The 18,670-nt window shown below is 44.8% G+C and overlaps 1 protein-coding gene across 2 annotated transcripts in view; it reads left to right on the top strand.

Annotated features, from left to right (window-relative positions):
- The first annotated feature begins 1,971 nt into the window (after positions 1-1,971).
- LOC120929339 (cyclic AMP-dependent transcription factor ATF-7-like) overlaps positions 1,972-18,670 on the top strand; it is a 136,205-nt gene continuing 119,506 nt past the window's right edge. For both annotated transcript variants that reach the window (XM_040340720.1, XM_040340719.1), the window contains exon 1: positions 1,972-2,091. The gene's annotated coding sequence lies outside the window, so the exon portion shown is untranslated. The remainder of the gene's footprint in view (positions 2,092-18,670) is intronic.

Raw genomic sequence — 18,670 nt, 5'->3', positions numbered from 1 at the left:
GACATAAAAAAATAACCCTCTCTTAAAGTGGAGGTTCCCCCTAAAAAAAAATTCTAACAATACATTGAGAAGACTGATTACACTGCGGGTATGCTGTTTTTTTTTTTTTTTTTCCGTACATACCTTGCTATCGCCGTTTCATCCCTCGGCTTCCGGGTATGATTCTTGCTGGACTGGGCGTTCCTAGTTGATTGACGTTCCTCCGACCGACGCATACTTGACGTCACGACTTTCCGAAAGAAGCTGAACGTCGCTGCGCAAGCGCCGTATAGAGCCGACTCTATACGGCGCCTGCGCAATGACGTTCGGCTTCTGTCGGAAAGTCGTGACGCGCAGTATGCGCCGGTCGGAGGAACGTCAATCAACTAGGAATACCCAGACCCGAAAGAATCATACCCGGAAGCCGAGGGATGAAACGGCGATAACGAGGTATGTACGAAAAAAAAAAAAAAACCAGCATACCTGCAGTGTAATCAGTCTTCTCAATGTATTGTTAGAATTTTTTTTAGAGGGAACCTCCACTTTAACCACTTCCTGTGAAACAATGTACCTGTATGTCATTTTGAGGGAGTGGTTATACTGAGGTAATCCCTGGTACGTTTTTTTTTTTTTTTTTAGAGCTGATTTTCAGCTTTCTGGTGATAACCAATGCAGTCGCTCGGCCGTTATCACAAGGAGCGGGAGGGGACATGCGCCGCTCTGCCAGGGTCTCCCGTCCCACCGGAAAATGCATAGAAAAGTCACGCCCACAAATGTAAACAGCATTCAAATAACACATGTGAGTTATTGTCTCGGTCATTAGAGTGAGAGCAATAATTCTAGTTAAAGACCTCCTCTGTAACTCTAAACTGGTCATCTTTAAAAAAAAAATCAAACTGCTGCCTATGGAACTTTTTAAGTAGTTTGTCGCCGTTCCACGAGTGTACGCTATTTTAAAACATAACATGTTAGGTATCTATTTACTCAGCGTAACACCATATTTCACACTATACGAAAAAATTGGGCAAACTTTACTGTTTTTTTTTGAAATTCAGTAAAGTGTATTTTTTCCCAAAAAATTGCATTTGAAAGAGAACTGCGCAAATACCGTGTGACATAAAATATTGCAACGCTCGCCTTTTTATTCTCCAGAGTCTTTGCTAAAAATACTGATTGTAACTTGTAAGCAAGAAATGTCAGAAATAGGCTTACGCCGAGTACACACGTTCGTTTTTTTCTGATGGAAAAAGTCAGATTGGATTTTTTCATTGGAAATTCCGATCATGTGTGGGCCCCATGTGACTTTTTTCCATCGGAGTACAAAAATAGAACATGTTTTAAATGTTTCCGATGGAAAATAATCTGATGGGAAATTCCGATCGTCTGTGTGGAGAAAAATCCACGCACGCTCAGAATCAAGTCGACGCATGCTCGGAATTATTGAACTTCATTTTTCTTGCCTTGTCGTAGTGTTTTACGTCACCGCGTTTTGGACGGTTGGAATTTAGTCTGATAGTGTGTATGCAAGACTGTTGGAAGCCAGCTTCATCGGAATTCCGACGGAAAATTCCATCCGATTTTATCCCATCGTAAATACGATATATAAAAAAAAGTTTTTAAATCCATAATTGCGATAATAAAAGGATGTTTTATATTTACGTAAAATACATCTTTGTAGGCAGCACTGAAATGTATGGCTGCCGCCTGTACTACTGGCAATGCTGCCGCAAAGAAAAATCACTGTTACATAATGCACAGAACAGCTGTACTTCCGCAGTTTGACCAGCAGGGCCCGCTCTGCACCTATTCACTTTTAGTTTTTTTTATGCAACCTGATGATAGAGGAACGCCACGCCCTCAAATGTCAGCCATGTCACTTAGGACCACCCTATCCTCTAAACATGTATCACAATCCACGCCCACAGAATTGTCATTTGTTAGCTCCGCCCGAATCCGCTGACAGTCAGCTGGCGGCCGCGTACGTCACGCGGCTGGTGTGCCCCGCCCATGGTGTTCTCGCGAGAGTTGTCTGTCGGGGCGCCCGCGCGCTGCTGTCGGTCGCTGGCTGAGGAGAAAGGCTCGGCGACTCGGTGGAAGCGGAGACCCGAATCGGTAAGACACCCGGTTACCGGGGGATGGTTCATGTGTAACACATGCGCTATCTGTCACTAGCTGTATGGGCAGCATTCGCCCGCAAATACCCTAGAGATTCGAAGGGCCCAAACTTGGGGCCCGCCCCTTTTCCAGAGGCAAGAAGGGGAGAGCCAATAGTATCTGCTAGACTGAAAAGTGACGTGGGGCTGAACCAATAACAACTTGCTGGGAGGCGGGCTTAGGAACAGGCCTGGGACAGCTTGTAGGATTGTACAGACTCGCTGTCTATACTTCCAGCCAACTCTGTCTGATCACACCCTGGCCTGTCTGTATGTCTGACCGGCCGCTACACCACTTCCCCCCATAGACATGCATGGTGGCTCCATGACTACAGCTGTCTGGGCGCTGAGCATGCTCCACCCTAGGTGCCCATTCTCTGCTGCCAGCACTCCCTGCTTATTGGCTCGTCACACTCTACTGCCTGCCCAGTGTGACTGTACTGCCTGCTCTGACCTGGTGTGTGTGTTCTTCCACCCAGTGCTGCCTGCTCTGACCTGGTGTGTCTGTACTGCCTGCTCTGACCTGGTGTGTGTCTGTTCTTCCACCCAGTGCTGCCTGCTCTGACCTGGTGTGTGTCTGTTCTTCCACCCAGTGCTGCCTGCTCTGTCCTGGTGTGTGTGTTCTTCCACCCAGTGCTGCCTGCTCTGACCTGGTGTGTCTGTACTGCCTGCTCTGACCTGGTGTGTGTCTGTTCTTCCACCCAGTGCTGCCTGCTCTGACCTGGTGTGTGTCTGTTCTTCCACCCAGTGCTGCCTGCTCTGTCCTGGTGTGTCTGTTCTTCCACCCAGTGCTGCCTACTCTGACCTGGTGTGTCTGTTCTTCCACCCAGTGCTGCCTACTCTGACCTGGTGTGTGACTGTTCTTCCACCCAGTGCTGCCTGCTCTGTCTTGGTGTGTCTGTTCTTCCACCCAGTGCTGCCTGCTCTGTCCTGGTGTGTCTGTTCTTCCACCCAGTGCTGCCTACTCTGACCTGGTGTGTGACTGTTCTTCCACCCAGTGCTGCCTGCTCTGTCTTGGTGTGTGACTGTTCTTCCACCCAGTGCTGCCTGCTCTGTCTTGGTGTGTGTGTGTGTGACTGTTCATCTATCCAATCCTACCTGCTCTAACCTGGTGTGTGACTGTTCTTTCATCCAGTGCTGCCTTCTCTGTCCCGGTGTGTGCAACTGCTCTTCCATCCACTGCCGCCTGGTGTGTGACTGTTCTTCCACCCAGTGCTGCCTGCTCTGACCTGCTGTGTAACTGTTCTTCCACCCAGTGCTGCCTGCTCTGACCTGGGGGTGTGTGTCTGTTCTTCTATCCAGTCCTACCTGCTCTAACCTGGTGTGTGACTGTTCTTTCATCCAGTGCTGCCTGCTCTGTTCTGGTGTGTGTGTGTGTGCAACTGCTCTTCCATCCACTGCCGCCTGCTGTGTGACTGTTCTTCCACCCAGTGCTGCCTGCTCTGACCTGCTGTGTGACTGTTCTTCCACCCAGTGCTGCCTGCTCTGACCTGCTGTGTGACTGTTCTTCCACCCAGTGGTGCCTGCTCTGACCTGCTGTGTGACTGTTCTTCCACCCAGTGCTGCCTGTTCTGACCTGCTGTGTGACTGTTCTTCCACCCAGTGGTGCCTGCTCTGACCTGCTGTGTGACTGTTCTTCCACCCAGTGGTGCCTGCTCTGACCTGCTGTGTGACTGTTCTTCCACCCAGTGGTGCCTGCTCTGACCTGCTGTGTGACTGTTCTTCCACCCAGTGGTGCCTGCTCTGACCTGCTGTGTGACTGTTCTTCCACCCAGTGCTGCCTGCTCTGACCTGGAGTTGTGTGTGTGTGTGTGTGTGTGTGTGTGTGTGTGTGTGTGACCTTCCATCCAGTGCTGCCTGCTCTGTCCTGGGGTGTGTGTCTGTTCTTCTATCCAGTCCTACCTGCTCTAACCTGGTGTGTGACTGTACTTTCATCCAGTGCTGCCTGCTCTGTTCTGGTGTGTGTGTGTGAGACTATTCTTCCATCCAATGCTGCCTGTTCTGTCCTGGTGTGACTATTATTCCATCCAGTGCTGCATGCCCTGACTTGGTGTGTGCCTGCTCTGCCTTCTAGTGCTGCCTGGTGTGTGACTGTTCTTCCACCCAGTGCTGCCTTGTTTGTCCTGGTGTGTGTGAGACCGTTCTTCCATCCGCTACTGCCTAGTCTGTCCTGGTGTGTGACTGTGCTTCCGCTGCTGCCTGCTCTGCCATCTCATGCTGCCTGCTCTGACCTGGTGTGTGACTGCTCTGTCATCCAGAACAGTCAGTGTTGATGGGGGAATGCCTCCTGCAGCGCTATTGTGTTCTGCTGAGGGGGGAGGGGGGCACATGGGGAGCCTCCCCAGCTGACAAAACACAATGACTACTGCTAGTAGCTATAGCTGCTGGCAGTAATCGCATATAAGAAAAGACAGGCTGGCTGTACCCAAGCTGATTGGATTGAATCTCGGTCGGTTCAGCAGCAATTTTGATCCATGTATGTATGGCCGTCTTTACTGTCTGTGGTGTGCGGCCTAATCAGAACGTCTGATGTGTACCACTCCGTCTTGCTCTGCTGTGTCGTCTCCCTGCATTGTTTGCTTACCATAATCCCTCTAGCTTGTAATGCTGCATAATCAATGGCTAGAATCTTGGGCTACATTCCTACAGGAGTTGATGTGTGGCCAGTTGAACACACTGTGAGAACAGCTGCAGGTGTCAGTGTCAGCTGTCAGACTTGTACTCCAATCAGCTGTGTGTGACGACTGACCCTGGACTCAGCCAATGTGCATCCAGGGTCAGAGTTCTGGCTGCAGGTAATAGGCCAGTTTGTATGTGGCCATAGATCAGAGGGTTGCTGCATCCAGAGGTGACGTTTAGCTGCCTCTGAAAACAACAAACTATCCACACAGGAACTGACGTGTGAATGTTGGTTTAGTGTATCTTGGGTGTTGGATGTTTCTTCCTAGTAGATTGGTGAGACTGTCCTCGCCTTTGATAGAATGTAGGAGTACCTGTGCCATCAGTAGGGCTGGCCATACATTATCCAATTTTTCTTTTAGATTTACCAAAAGCCATATAATATATATGAGGTCAATCCAACACTTTCCATTTGTATTCAATCAGGCAGGCCCTTGCACTACATAGTTGAAGGTAAATCTAAAGGAAATGAAATAAGGAAATTGTATAATGAATGGGCAGTTTAAAGTGGTTGTAAAGGCAGAAAGTGTTTTGCCTTCGTGCATTCTATACATGAAGGTAAAAAAAAACTTCTGTGTGCAGAATCCCCCCTAATAATGCTTACCTGAGCCCCCTCTCAATCCAGCCATGTCCACGACAGCTTTGCCTTTTTGGGATTTGCACTTCTGATTGGCTTTTTAACCACTTAAGGACCGGACCAATATGCTGCCTAAAGACCCAAGGTGTTTTTACAGTTCGGGACTGCGTCGCTTTAACAGACAACTGCGCGGTCGTGCAACGTGGCTCCCAAACAAAATTGGCGTCCTTTTTTCCCCGCTTTCTTTTGGTGGTATTTGATCACCTCTGCGGTTTTTATTTTTTGCGCTATAAACAAAAATAGAGCGACAATTTTGAAAAAAAATCAATATTTTTTACTTTTTGCTATAATAAATATCCCCCAAAAACATATATAAAACATTTTTTTTTCCTCAGTTTAGGCCGATACGTATTCTTCTACCTATTTTTGGTTAAAAAAAATCAGAATAAGCGTTTATCGATTGGTTTGCGCAAAATTTATAGCGTTTACAAAATAGGGGATAGTTTTATTGCATTTTTATTTAATTATTTTTTTTTTTACTACTAATGGCGGCGATCATCGATTTTTTTTTTTTTCGCGACTGCGACATTATGGCGGACACTTCGGACAATTTTGACACATTTTTGGGACCATTGTCATTTTCACAGCAAAATATGCATTTAAATTGCATTGTTTATTGTGAAAATGACAGTTGCAGTTTGGGAGTTAACCACAGGTGGCGCTGTAGGAGTTAGTGTTCACCTAGTGTGTGTTTACAACTGTAGGGGGGTGTGGCTGTAGGAATGACGTCATCGATAGAGTCTCCCTATAAAGGGGATCACTCGATTGATGCAGCCGCCACAGTGAAGCACGGGGAAGCCGTGTTTACATACGACTCTCCCCGTTCTTCAGCTCCGGGGAGCGATCGCGACGGAGCGGCTATAAAACAAATAGCAGCGCCGTCGTCCCGGATCGCTCCCCGAGGGAACCCGACCGCCGCGTGTAGCACGTACGCCAATGTGCCTGTACGTGCCATTCTGCCGACGTATATGTACATGCGGCAGTCGGGAAGGGGTTAATGACAGCCAGTGAGCCAATCAGGTGACGGGTGACAGCTGGAATGGACAGACAAACCGCTGATCGGTAGCGCACCTGTTTGGGTGCCCCCATTGCAAGCTGCTTGCTGTGGTGGCACCCGGCAGGAGTGAGGAACCAGTAGCGCTCGTGTAGGTCCTGAGAAGAGGAGGACCGGGTCTGCTTTACAAAATAATTGCACAGAACAGGTAAGTATAACATGATTTTTTTTTTTTTTTTTATAAAACACAAAGGAGACTTTACAATCACTTTATGGCCTGTGCACTAGATGACACTCTGCTGTGTTTGCTCCCCCCTAGTGCCTGTTAAGTATATTTACATCAACAACCAATCAGTGGTGTTTCCAAGGCCTCTAATCTCACAAAGTGCTGCCGTCCTCTGCTCCATCCTTTCAGATGCATCTTCCTAATGCTGCTGGTCTTACTTACACTTAGGACTCTTCTTAGTGATTTAAACTTTTCAATGCTGCCCTCCTTTTTTTTTTCTTCTACGTTTTAGGATTTGGGTCCCTGTAATGTGCATAATTTCTAATACTTTGGGATTAAAGTAATTAACTTTGTGTCCCATTTTGCCTATTCTAGTGATCACTTTGTTCTCTTTGTTGCTGGCACAGATTGCTTGCTGTTTGTATGAAATACATAACTATAGCGTGGATATTCTATTTAGGAATACTTTGTGCTCTGGGCTGCTAATCCTCCTGTCATTCATCATCTCTTTTAAAGGATGCTTCAGCATGGAGGAATTCCTGTGTTCTCCAGTTAGGTTGTCGAGGGATTCTAATTCCTGAAATATGTTGTGTATCATTCCAAGCAGAAAAATTCCTGTTCATGTCAATGGGAAGGGGAGAACGGTGGAAATGATTGGTGTGTTGATAGACATCTTTGTCTCTGGGTAACTTTACATGGTGAGCTTTTAACTGGCAGCGTAACCAGGTATGCCAGAGACCATATAATAATGGACGTCCTATTAGATTTGAAGTAGTAGGCAAGGCTAGGGTCACTTTGCCGCAGCTGCTAGTGGGAGGGAATGTCGGCTTGCACAGCTACACAGAGGGGCCAGATCTGTGCGACCTCATAACCACTCTGAAGAAGCATAAAAGAAGGGTATGAAGCATTTGTATAAGCGGGGTAATGCAACATTTTAGACCCTGATAATTTCAGCCTTTTCCACTACGTTAAAGCGGAGGTCCACCCTAAAAAAAAAAAATTACAAAAAAGGCTCCAAAAAAAAAGCCCCTTTCTTGTCCGCGGTGCTCTTCGGTCTCGCTGTCTTCTGGGGAATGGGACGCGATGACTTTTGGGAACTGTGTGTCTCCCAGAAGTCAGCCACCCATTCACAAAGCGCCACACGACTCGCGCATGCACAGTAGGAAACGGGCAGTGAAGCCGCAAGGCTCCACTGCCTGTTTCCCTTAGGATGGCGGCGCCAGGACCTGCCACGATCGCCAGATCGGCCGGCCGACATCGCGGGCAACCTAAGTGTGCTTATTAAAAGTCAGCAGCTACAGTGTTTATAACTGCTGACTTAAAAAAAATTTTTTTTTTTTAAAAGCTGGACCTCTGCTTGAAACACGTTTTAGGGCGTTTGCGCACAGATGGATGAGCCTGTACAATGGTAATCCTCGGAAGCCCAGGTGCTGTGTACAGTCTTATAGACATTAGAGCAACTTTACTGTGCCATCGTAAACAGGATTATATCATACAGGCTTATAGTATTCACCTGTATGCTATGTTCATGTTTATAATGGAGTGCAGCCGCTCGCACATTCAGATCTATGGTACGATGTATGCAGCATCTGAATGGGGGGGGGGGAGCTTAAATTTATGTTGAATGTGCTCAGCTGCCCATGTGCAATAACCCCTATGCCCAGTACACACGATCCACAAAATACTGCTTTCAACGCGATCATACGATAATCGGATCGTTGGTACAGAGCTTTCAAGAGTTGATCATGACAGTTCATCTGATATTATTTTATCGGACATGCTGACATACCTGGAAGCTCAAAATCGGAGAAGGCTTCAGAGAGCATTACATCACAAACCTGCCTTTCCAACTTCTCCAATTAACCACTTAAGCCCCGGACCATTTTGTTACCAAATGACCGCGCCACTTTTTGTGATTCGGCACTGCGTTGCTTTAACTGGCGTGATGTGGCTCCCAAACAAAATTGACGTCTTCTAACACCGCCCCCCCCCCCCACAAATGGAGCTATTTTTTTGGTGGTATTTGATCACATCATAATTTTTGCTATAATAAATATCCCCCAAAAATATCTAAAACAAAAAAACATGTTTTCCTCCATTTAGGCCAATACATATTCTTCTACATATTTTTGGTAACAAGGCGTTTGGTTTGCGCAAAAGTTATAGCGTCTACAAAATGGGGGGTAGTTTTATGGGATTTTTTTTTTACTAGTAATGAATATATATATATATATATATATATATATATATATATATATATATATATATATATATATATATATATATATATATATATATATATATAATTAAAAAAAAATAACGTGACTGCGACATTATGGCGGACACTTTTGACACATTTTTGGAACTTTTGTAATTTTTTACAGCGATCGGTGCTTTAAAAATGCACTGATTACTGTGAAAATGGCAGTGAAGGGGTTAACCACTAGGTGGCGTTGTAGGGGTTATGTGTGCCCTAGTGAGTGTTTCTTACTGTAGGGGGGATGGGCTATGTGTGACATGACACTGATCTCCGCTCCGTGAAATCAGAGTGAAGATCATTGTCACTAGGCAGAGCGAGGAGATGCTTGTTTACATTAGCATCTCCCCGCTCTATCTCTCCATGAGACAATCGCAGGTATCCCCGCAGCAATCGAGACCGTGGGACCCGCAGACGGGTCCACAGAGCTTGCGGCGGGCATGCACAATGGTGCTTTCTTAAAGGGGACGTATATATACGTCCTTTTGCCCAGGAGTGCCATTGTGTCGACGTATATGTGCGTGCGGCCGTCGGGAAGCGGTTAAAGAATAATTTTCTGAATGGCACCCGTTTTGCACAGCCCACCTCCAGAATGAGGCCAATGATTTCCAGGTTCTAGAGATCCTGCTAGTATGATATGTGCTGACGCTAAGCTGGGCCAATTTAAGTATCTATAAAATATCCAGATGCTTAACAAATTTGCTTTGAATCTAGGAGCCATTTTTTTTTTTTTTTCGCCACTTGCCTATTGGGCACTTTCACCTTTTTCCTGCCCAGGCCAATTTTCAGCTTTCAGCACTCTCTCTTTGAGAAATAAGCAGTCATGCAACACTGTACCCATGTGAAATTTTTATAATTTTTTTTTTTAATATTGGCTTGGGCAGGAAGTGGGTGTAAGTGCCTGGTATTGAAGTGGTTAATTAATTTTCCAATAAGGCTGTAACATAGCTAAATGTGGAAAAAGTGAAGCGCTGTGAATACTTTCCGGATGCACTCCTAAACAAACTGCGTACTTGTACTGACAGTAACACATAGGCTACCTTTGTTGGCCTCCTCTCATACATGGTAGTTTGGACCAAACTTTGGCTAGATTGTTATTTTCTTTGACTGCTGGACATTTAGCCCATTTTGCAGGAGCCCAACACCATACCGCTACTATAAATGACAGCTTCCTATCTGTCAATTGGTTATAAATGAAGCCGAGGGTGCCAGGACCGGTCATGTCCATAGCAACCCACCCCATTATTATTTTTTCCAGGCAATGTTAACAATGGGGAAAGAATAGCATGACATCACTAATCCAAAATATAATCATGGCCATATTTGGTCAATGACATCACCTGGGGAACCCCATCCTTTGTTCATTTTTGGCAGCAGGGCCCCAGGAGATGTCATTTGGTGCATGTCGGCAACAGGATTGGATATGTCTGTCGGTTGGTGTGATAATTTTTAATTTTTTTTTTCTTTGGGAGCGCGCCATTCATTGCAATTGAATCTGCATCAAAAGACGTGATTGAAGATGGTATATGCATCATGGGACTTTTTTTTTTCCCCCATTAAAGACTTTAGAGTAGAGGTCGACCGATATATCGGCCAATATTTGGACATTTTGGAGAAATCGGCACCGGCCGATATTTATCCAAATTAGTCCGCCGCGGGCACAGCATCAGGAAAGGCCGCGGCTTCGGCCTAGCTCCGGAGCGACCCCATCTTGGTACACCCAGCGCGGCGGCCCTCCTCTCTGTTTACACCCACAGAGGAGGAGGGGCCCACGCTTGTGGGATACATACCGCTCTCTAGTGTCTACTACGGGGGGCAGGGGGGGGTGTCTTTACTGGAGGGAGAGAGGGTCTGTACTGAGGGGGGTGACACTATTTTTTTTTTGTGCCATCTGCCAATACCAGTGCCACCTGCCAATGCCAACCAGTGCCATCTGCCAGTGCTAACTATTGCCATCCAGTGCCAATCAGTGCCACCTGAGTCAGTGCCACTTGCCAGGGTCACCTGTTGGTGCCAGTGTCAATTGGTGCCACCTGCCAATCAGTGCCTTCTGCTAGTGCCATCTTCCAGTGCCATGAGCCAGTGCCACCAAAAAAAATCCGCCTAAAATATCGGCATCATACATCGGCCTCCCCGATTTCTAAATATCGTCATCGGCCAGAGAAAAACCCATATCAGTCGACCTCTACTTTAGAGTCAGACAGCATGTCTTTATTTACAGTTTATTTTTGGGTACCATGTACTGCACCTTACTCATTCACATGTTGGGCAGATGATGGCACAGCTCCTGTAATTTACAGCTCTTATGAGCTCCCTTGGTTGGGGAGCCAAAGCTGCTAAAACATGTGACCAGATCAGATTAAGAATTGATAATTTTTTATACAGGCAGCAGAGGTGGGAGGAAGGTGGCAGCATTTTAAGAGTAATTGTAATTGGCCTTTATTTTCACTTTAATGTTAAAAAGGGGGCTTCCAGAAAGCTCTAGTGAATTGAACTCTCCATGCTAAAATAAACAATGTATTCTTCATTTTTTCTCAATTTCAGTAATTGATGACAAAGCCATGGCCTCACAGTTGTCTCCTGCTGCATAGATCTCATTCCTAAACCACGATACCCCAGGTAAATGGATTTCCTGTCAGGAGAGAATAGTGAGCTTACCTTATTCCTCACCTCCTTATGACCGTTCCTCTGAAGCTGCTTCAGTTCACTGCCCAGCTCTCTGATGTCATCATGTACAATGCAGGACCAGCAGTCCTGCATTGTTACCCAGGATAACCAGGGTCCGCCTACATTCTGGGAGTGACATACATTGGAGGAGAGCACATGCTATATAAGTAATAAGGCAATTGTACCCATTTCGGTTGCCCTCAGCCAAATGAGCATTTAACCAGTGGATTGCTAGGAGGGCCCCACTGCACAGGAAATTGGACAGCAGCCTTTACTGGGGCTTAAGGGCTGTCTGTATGAAACCTACTGAATGGGTCAGGCTTGTCAAATAAACAGATGTGGCACAGCAGCCTTGGTGTACATGTACCCAACCTTGATACTTGGGTGATGTGACCATGGTATTTTCCCCCAATACAGGATTTTCTCAAATATAAAATATATTTGAATAAAGAATTTTAAACAATTTGGAAAATCTTTGTGAGCCTGTTTGGATCACTCAGTTAAAGGAACACTAAAGGCAAACTTTTTTTAAAATAACAAACATGTAATACTTACCTCCACTGTGCAGCTCGTTTTGCAGAGTGTCCCCCCTAACCCTGTCTTCTGGGGTCCCTCGGCGGCTGTCTCGGCTCCTCCTCGCAAAAGCTTTCCACAGCCACCGACTGTATCACTCGGCTCCGCCCCCGTGTTGCGTCATCCGCTGTGATTGACAGCAGCGCCAGCCATACCGTCGGATGTTTTTTCACCTTAATGCATAGGATGCATTAAGGTGAAAAAACATTTACCTTTACAACCCCTTTAAATATAACTTGGGAAGGATAAATGTTTAGTATGTAGAAATGAGTGGACCAGACAAAGGACTTCAGAAAGCTGTCATAACATGGAAAACACAAGCTTTTCTGCTTCTATTCATGCTTTTGTTATGTTTTTCAGAAAGTTTTATGAGTTTAAACTACAGTTTTCTGGTACTCCCTAGCATTTCTCGTTAGAATCTAGCAACCCATATTCTTTGTTTCTGCCACCTAAGAGAATCTACGTCAGTCAGATTTGGTTTCAACTTGCATTCTCATTCTTATTTGGGATTCAGCTGAGATAAGCCCGTGCAACTATTCAGCCGTTACACAAATGAATGGCTGCTATACATCGCTTCCACTGGAACTCGGAAAGATGCATTCTTGCAAGGGTCTCCGTACCAAAACTTTTATATTAGGTTTGGGTGCATTCCGGTGAATCCTCTTCTGGCTCATAGTTCTCTGATGGTCACTTGTGGTAAGAGTCTGCACCATTGTCGAGGCCTTTTTTTCTTTCACTTGGGTTTTATTTATTTTTTACTTAGAAATAACAATAAAAGGTAGGCCAATACATAACCGAAAATACTATGTAGATATAGACAAATTCAGGAGGTGTTTCTCTCCGCAAATTCGCAACGTTGAACAATATTATCAAGATGAAAGACCATCGGTCTCAAGCAGTATCATATCATTAGATAAATTGTCAGAGATCCGCTTGGAGATGCGATGCGCTTCTGACAATTCTTCGAGACTGGAGATAAAACCAGCCTGAAATTTTGTGTTGGGGTGAGTGCTATAAATAGATTATCAGAGAGCTGGTCTTGTCACGGCACAGCTCTGAAAGTATCTCCATTCCTCTGCCTATGTGAAGTGTGGGGGTGTGCATTTCCTCCAATCAGCTGTCACAGTATATCCCAAGAATACAGATGAATCTCGAAAAATTGTAATATCGTGCAAAAGTTCATTTATTTCACTAATGCAACTTAAAAGGTAAAACTAATATATGAGAGAGACTCATTACATGCAAAGCATGCATATGTACTTGGTTTGGGCCCCTTTTGCAGCAATTACTGCCTCAATGCGGCATGGAATGGAAGCTATCAGCCTGTGGCACTGCTGAGGTGTTATGGAAGACGAGGAGGCTTCAAAAGCGGCCTTCAGCTCTTCTGCATTGTTGGGTCTCATGTCTCTCATCTTTCTCTTGGCAATGCCCCATAGATTCTCTATGGGGTTCAGGTCAGGCGAGTTTGCTGGCCAATCAAGCACAGTAATCCCACGGTCATTGAACCAGGTTTTGGTGCTTTTGGCAGTGTGGGCAGGTGCCACGTCTTGCTGGAAAATGAAGTCGGCATCCCCATAGAGCTCACCTGTGCAAGAAAGCATGAAGTGCTCCAAAATCTTCTGGTAGACGGCTGCGGTGACCCTGGACTTAATGAAGCACAGTGGACCAACACCAGCAGATGACACGGCTCCCCAAATCAACACAGACTGTGGAAACTTCACACTGGACTTCAAGCATCTTGCAGTGTGTGCCTTTCCATTCTTCCTCCATACTCCGGCTCCTTGGTTTCCAAATGAGATGCAAAATTTGCTCTCATCAGAAAAGAGGACTTTGGACCACTGAGCAGCAGACCAGGCCTGTTCTTCTTTTGCCCAGGTAAGACGCTTCTGACATTGTTTGTTGTTCAGAAGTGGCTTGACAAGAGGAATATGACATTTGGAGCCCATGTCCAGGATCCGTCTGTGTGTGGTGGCTCTTGATGTACTGACTCAGTCCACAACACTTTTATCGCACCTCCAACGCTCCTTCCCATTGAAAGCAATGGGAAACCGCAGCTATACTCTGCCTCTGCAGAGGCACATTGCAGGCGGTATTAACCCTTTTTCGGCCACTAGCGGGGGTAAAACCACACCGCTAGCGGCTGAATACCGCCGCAAATCCGACGGTAAAGCGCCGCTAAAAATAGCGTTGCTTTACCGCCACTGCACCTCCCGCCCCAGTGTGAAAGGGGCCTTAGTCAACTTTTCTCAAGCCGCTTGGTGCCAACAGGGCAACTCTTGCCTCAAATTTTAGCTGATTCAGAAGTCATGTATGGCCAGCTTTGGTCTGCTTCCATATTTTGGAGAATTGTATTGAGTTGGGTATATGCCAAGAGTTTAGATCTACTTGTTTTCTTATGTTTATTGTTTATTGATTTAGCTTTAACACAGTACTGTACAATCAAACTACAATCTTTGGAGAGAATCTGCTTGCAGGAATATAACTACTGGATCAAATCTGGCAGGCAGCCAGGTATCTTTTCTGTCATCTGAATTGTTTAGATTGCTAGGCTACAGAATGGATTGTGTTTCATCCTGGTCGAAAACACTACATATGTATCATATACTTAAAGCGAAGTTCCAGACGTTTTTGTGTTTATTAAAAGTCAGCAGCTATCCCACGATCCAGCAATGCGGTTTCCCAAAGCCTCGCTCCTCACCTGGCCTCTCGGTAGCACCAGCATCACTACTGTGGGCACCCGGCTGTGACAGCTTATGGCTCTACAGCCGGGTGCGCACTGCACAAATGCGTGAGTCACTCTGCATTTCCTGAATGGTTGGTCAGTCTTCTGGGACTTGACATGTCCCAGAAGATTGCAGGGAGCGAGAAGCCATCTAGAGTGGGAGCTGGGTACCTGTCAAAAGTAGGTGCCCGCTCCCCCCCCCCCCCAAAAAAAAATGTCAGGGGGTCAGGTCTCCTTAAAGTGGAAGTTCCACTTTTGGGTGGAAGTTCAACTTTTGGGTGGTACTCCAATTTAAAGTGAATGTGTTCCACAGTAAATTTTTTGCCTAATTATATTGTAAACGTAAATGAAAAAACGAATTGCAAAAATGTTGCACTTGCCTGCTCTGTGCAGTGCTTTTGCACAGAGTGGACCCAATCCTCCTCTTCTGGGGTCCCCTGTTGTTGCTCCTCCAGGGGGCTGAAGGAAAAATAATTGAGGTCGCAGTACTAATGCAAGTGATGTTAGAAGAGCGATGTCTCCCACTGTGCTATTGTATTATGACGGGAGGACTGCTTCCAGCCATAACACACTGATCAGTGCTCTCTGCCATTGGCTGCCACCACTGATCGGATGCTGATTTACCTGCATGCCCATTCAAAGGAAGCGGGTTGTAAGTCTAGCTTCTGTAGAACGGATAGCTGTGCACGGGTGGAAATTAGGCTGGTTCCTGCCAAACCGATCGTTTCCCGGCGCTCTTTGGCATGTATGTACCTAGCTTTACTCTGTTTTCTGCTGCCTTGTAACTTCCTCAGTGAGCTCCTGAACCTCCTCCTTTCCCCCCCTCACGTATGTATGTTTGGAACGAGAAGTGCACATTAGTTAGCCACCCTGTATAGAGCAGTATATTTTGCTACATACATTAATACTGTGGAGTACAAATTTAGCCACCTAAAGTCTGGAAGGAAGTCTGATCACAACAGCCCCAGAAAAGGGAATTTGGAGGTAACTGAGCAATAGAATGAACTTTTTTTTTTTTTTAATTGATGTCGAATTTCAGCTTTTATTTGACTTTAGTTTGTTTTGGGACCTGTGTGCCAGTACAGGCAACTTCCTGTCGTCTGCCGGCACAAAATAGTCGCTCCCAATGCTTTTCAATGACTACAAGGCTTCCTCTGGCCAGGGTAGAGGGGTGGGCGGATTACGTCACAATTTCTACCTTCCAATTAGAGGAAGCCTTCTATACCTTGATAAATAATACAAGGTTTCTCCTGAATGGGAGGGAAGCGTTTAGGTTGACTCTATTTTTGTCCCAAAATCAGACATGAAAGTTGCCCGTACTGCTGCCAGAACACAGCGCCACATACTGTCTGGAATGATACAGTGCGCACAACGACTGTAGAGCTATGGATAGAACATTTGTTTGTTTGGACTAGCTTGGCCCATATAAACTTTATTTTTCCCATTCAGCAATGACCTGTGGGTTTTGATAAAATAAACTCCCATGTAAAAGCAAACTTCTCTATAGTTTCTAATGGCAGAGTTGTTTTGCTCTCTTACTTTAATTGGCTATGTATATGCAAATTAGATAATCTTCTAAATCGGATAATTAGCACAGCCTGGATTAGGAGAATAAAAACTGCTGTTTGAGCCCACCTCCCTCCAGATATCAGAAACATCAATTGGTGTATGTGCGGCACTATTCTAAAATGCGTAATAAACCCATCCTATTTTAGATTTGTCATGAAAGGGAAACATGCAAATACCTATAGCCAGGGCTCGACAAATCCAGGTCGCCATGGCGACTAGAAATAGCATCCTGGCAACTTTTATTGGAAGGTGGGCAAAAAATATATATTTTTTTTTTTTTGGGAAGTCCCCAGCTCTTCCTTGTGTGAGCTGGTGGTGTCAAAATTGTCCGATGTGTCCGCCATAATGTCGCAGTCACGAAAAAAAATCGCTGATCGCCGCCATCAGTAGTAAAACAAAAATTATTAATAAAAATGCCATAAAACTATCCCCTATTTTGTAAACACTATACATTTTGCACAAACCAATCGATAAACGCTTATTGCGATTTTGTTTTTACCAAAAATAGGTAGAAGAATACGTATCGGCCTAAACTGAGATTTTTTTTTTTTTATATATATATATATATATATATATATATATATATATATATATATATATATATATATATATATATATATATATATTTTTGGGGGGGATATTTATTATAGCAAAAAGTGAAAAATATTGCATTGTTTTTCAAAATTGTCGCTCTATTTTTGTTTATAGCGCAGAAATTAAAAACCGCAGAGGTGATCAAATACCACCAAAAGAAATCTCTATTTGTGGGGAAAAAAGGACGGCAATTTTGTTTGTGAGCCACGTTGCACGACCGCGCAATTGTCCGTTAAAGCGACACAGTGCCGAATTGCAAAAAACTGGTCAGGTCCTTTACCTGCATAATTGTCCGGGTCTTAAGTGGTTAAAGTGATTCCTGTGCTATACAGGAGAATGGTGTTTCCAGTTCCTGTCTATTCTACTCTTTGTATACAGTACATGGTCGCCTAGCACTGCATACATCGGGTATATTGCTGGAGATACTTGAGTCCGTCTCGTCTCTACTGAAAATCATTCTATGTTCAACTTTAGACTTCCCGGATTATTCTTTGCAGAAGCTTGACACTATTCTGAACTGTGCTAACAGCTGCTTACATATTTGAGAAGTCCATCATTACATTACTACTGTGGACTAAACGGTGCAAGCACATGCGATTTAATCCTAGCAATATTCTAGATAATTTACACTTGCTATAATTCTGAAGAGTCCAAATGATTTTGCTCCATATAATTGGGGGTGGGCAGCAGAAGTACCCTTTATTACTTCTGCAACATATACATACCGGTAATTCATCAGAGCAATGTACAGCTTTAGAAAATGGTACATTTTGTATAACTGTTTATAGATCACAAGGGAGTTTTTGGATTTTTACTCGCAAAGAGCGAGCGGGTAAATATCCCCAAATAATCCATATCTGTATATGACTGCATTAGATAGAAAATCTATACAATTTAAGGCATTGCTCTCCAACAAATGGAGATGTGAGGGCAGCAGGGAGATATGAGGGCAGTCTGTATGGGTTGTTTTATCTACTTAGTGGCTTTATTAACAGCTAAGCTATCAGGATCACCCTTTGCTTAATCATGGTAGATTAAATATTAATAAAGAAATATTTATTTTAAAACTTTTTGATTTTGTTCATTTTTACACATACACAGTAAATTGGCTAGCTATCTTAAGGACCTCTAAGAGTAGTTCAGTTGGGGGGAGTGTACCATTGACTTGGTGTTCTTTGTGGACAAAGTAGGTGGCATATTGCTCCTTTTCCATGCCAACGCTCTCTCCTAGAAAATTAGGATATCTGAGTCTAGGTCAGACGGCATCAAGCTTGGTGCTTTTTTTGGTAGGGTACTACATTTTTTTTTTTTTTGGAAGGCCCTCTCTAAAAGAAATCCATAGACGGAAGGTCAAGGGTGCTGATAATTCACATGGAAGGGGCTCCCGAGGGTTTCCTTGCGATAGCATGGCTTTTCCCACGATGGATCATTTCAGTTAGAAGCCTGTGTGACAATATAGGAGCACAACTGAAAAACGGGGACAAGAGAGTATTGCCCTATAATAGAGAAGACCTTCATGGCAGAATCGATGAAAGGCATAGATTTATAAATATTAAAATCGATTTGAATGATAAAGCCTATATGACATTTTTGTGATTGGGTTTACATATACTTTAAGGC

This window comes from Rana temporaria, chromosome 2, assembly GCF_905171775.1.
Source record: "Rana temporaria chromosome 2, aRanTem1.1, whole genome shotgun sequence".
Lineage (NCBI taxonomy): Eukaryota > Metazoa > Chordata > Amphibia > Anura > Ranidae > Rana > Rana temporaria.
Note: the sequence above shows the minus strand (reverse complement) of the source record. Positions and strands in the feature narration are given on the sequence as shown.